The following is a 2884-nucleotide window of genomic DNA, read 5'->3' as shown; positions in this document are numbered from 1 at the left end:
TATTTTCAATCACCTCTTATGCATGTGAAATCTGGACAATGAATAAGAAAGGCAAAGAATTGATGCCTTTGGATTATTGTGTTGGTGAAGAATCTTGAATGTGCCATGGACTGGTAGAAGAAGGGACAAATCTGATTGGAAGAAGTACAGCCAGAACGCTCCTTAGAAAGGAGGGTAGTAAGACTTCATTTCATATACTTTGGACATGATATAAAGAGGAACCAGTCCCTGGAGAGTGACATCATGCTTGGTAAAACAGAGTATCAATGAAAAAGAGCAAGACTATCAACAGGATCGATTGATACGGAGGCTATAACAAAGGGCTCAAGCTTAGCAACAATTTTGAAGATGGCCTAGGAACAGGCTATATTTTGTTCTATTGTACAAAAGGTCTGCATGAGTTGGAACTGACTTGACAGCACCTAATACCAACAGTCCCTTACTTTCCATGGAGTTCTGTTCTGAAGATTCCATTGTAAGTTGGTTCTGATATAAATTGAATACCTTTTTTTTTTTTTTTTAGTTTCCATTATTATTGTTTTGAACAATAAATCATAACATTGAACTTCTGTAAGTGAATATCTGAGAATGGCAATATTGGCAAATTATGCCCTGCAATATTATATTTAGTGCATATTTCCAAAGATAACATGTATAAAAAAAAAATACAGTCATAAGTGCAGTTCAAAGTAACTTGAGTGTGTCCTAAGTTGGGGACTACCTGTATCAAATATTTTCATTTAGGTCTATTCCCTTTGTCACCGTTTTAATTAAAGCCTCCGTCCTCAGCTTTCTGGAGGTACTGTAAGAGCTTCCGCTCTAAACCCCTTCCAGTCTATTCTCTGCTTTGAAATAAATCACTTGCTATAATTGCTTCCTTTTACAATTAGAATAATGTGTTAGTACTTTTCCAGGTCTTATGAAACACTACATTATTCTGTCCTTGCCTAACCATCTAATTCATCTTATGCTGCTCTCTTCCTTTTTCCAGTCACAGAAACCTCTTTAATTTCCCAACACTGCAATCTTGCTCAAGACTCAGAGCTGTCACACATACCATTCCCTCTATTTGGAATTGCAAAGCTCCTGCTGTTCACTAAGTGGGCATTCTCACATCCTTCAAGATTTTTCAATGCTACTTTTCAGTAACATGTTCCCTGACCACTCTATATGACCACTCATTTTTTGCTTATTTTCTTTGGAGTTATTTATCATAATTCATAAATATGAATATAAATATGTACATGTTATATACACACACATATAAATACACATATAATGTGTGTGTAGCCACAGAGAGAAAGAGTAAGAGAGAGGTAGTAGTTAGATAGATCGCCATTGTTGTTTTGACTTGTTAATTTGACTATTGATAACTCCCGAGGGCAAAAACTGTATATGTTTTAGTCACTAAAATATACCCAGTGCCAAGAGCAATACATGGCACATAGTAACCATTCAATATATTTTTGTATCCATAGTGGATAAATAAATGAAACACATCCATGAAAGAAGGACTATCTTAGTTCACACAGCTAGATGGTTGCGAACCATGCCTTATTAGGTCTCAGCCCAAAGCTCTTGTTACTATGCCAGAATGGACCGCAAGACACAGTAGAATTTCCCAACTCTTCTGTACAGTTTTACTTGACTGCTCCAGTTAAAGTTAGCTGCTTCTTTTCACTGTATTTCCAGTGTGCTTGGTGTAAAAAAAAAAAAAAAAGAACTTGTAAGTGTACTAAAATAAAGTACATTGTTAAACACTTTGATTGTTTCTTATGTTTTATGTCCTGAACTATGTCTAAGCTACTCGGTGATAAGCTTCTAGTCTTCGACATTACTTTAAGAAAATCTTTGAAAGTTTCTAAGACAATGCAGGTCCTGAAGTAGATTCTTATTTTTAATATATGCTCATTAACTTTGAAATGTATCAGGAGAGAACAAGGTTGACTCAAAGGCAGGCCTTTCAGTCTGTCTGGAAAGCAGAGCGCATCTCCCAGTGTTAATTTAGGCTTGACAAATGAGGGGCGAATTTCTTCGTAAGAGAGTTCATATCATCATTGAGAAGCACTTATTCTTCCTTGAAAGGTTATTTTCTGCAAAATAAGATATATGCTGCATCCAGGCATCCAGCTTGCTCTGCAAGAGAACCATCCTTGGCATTTAGACTAAGTGTTATGTCCTCTAGCTAGGAAATGAGTTGTGAGGGATATTTTTCATTTCTAACTTCTGATCTTAGAAACATTTTTAGTAAGGTTTATGAGAGAGCAGCTGCTAAGCAGGTTTACATTCACTGGGTCAGAAAATCTCATATGGGTAGAAACAATTCAGTTATTGTTTTAGCTGAAGAAACTTTCTGTGATTGGAACACCACGGGTCTCAATAGAGTCAGACAGATGTGAGTCCATATCTCAGTTCCAAACTTTACTATATGTATGACCTGTGGCAAGTTACATAAACTCAGTCAGCCTCATTCACTCATATATTGTGTTATACCTTCCTCACAAGGGTGCTAAGGTTTTTAACGGCCTATTAGATATTCAGTAAACCAGAACTTTAAGTAACAATGATATCAGTAATTATGTAGACAAGTTACATTTCATAAAACACCACAGAACTGAGACATGGATGTAGGGAAATTTCAGCATATTTCATTAATTATTTTATTCATTGATTTTTTTTTTTTTAAAAAAAACCTTTAACTAAAAAAACTAGCCCTACTATATTACAGGCAATGAGATAGGTTTGAACTGTTGAATAAAACTGCAAGCTTGTCTTCCTCATGGAGCTTACATTCTACCTTCTTTCTATTGTTTTAATTTTAAAGATCTTCAAAAAATGGTCTAATTTTTTAAAATATGCTTTGTTTTTAAAATATATGCCAATA

Source organism: Loxodonta africana, chromosome 7, assembly GCF_030014295.1.
Source record: "Loxodonta africana isolate mLoxAfr1 chromosome 7, mLoxAfr1.hap2, whole genome shotgun sequence".
NCBI lineage: Eukaryota > Metazoa > Chordata > Mammalia > Proboscidea > Elephantidae > Loxodonta > Loxodonta africana.
This window is presented reverse-complemented; position numbering follows the sequence as displayed.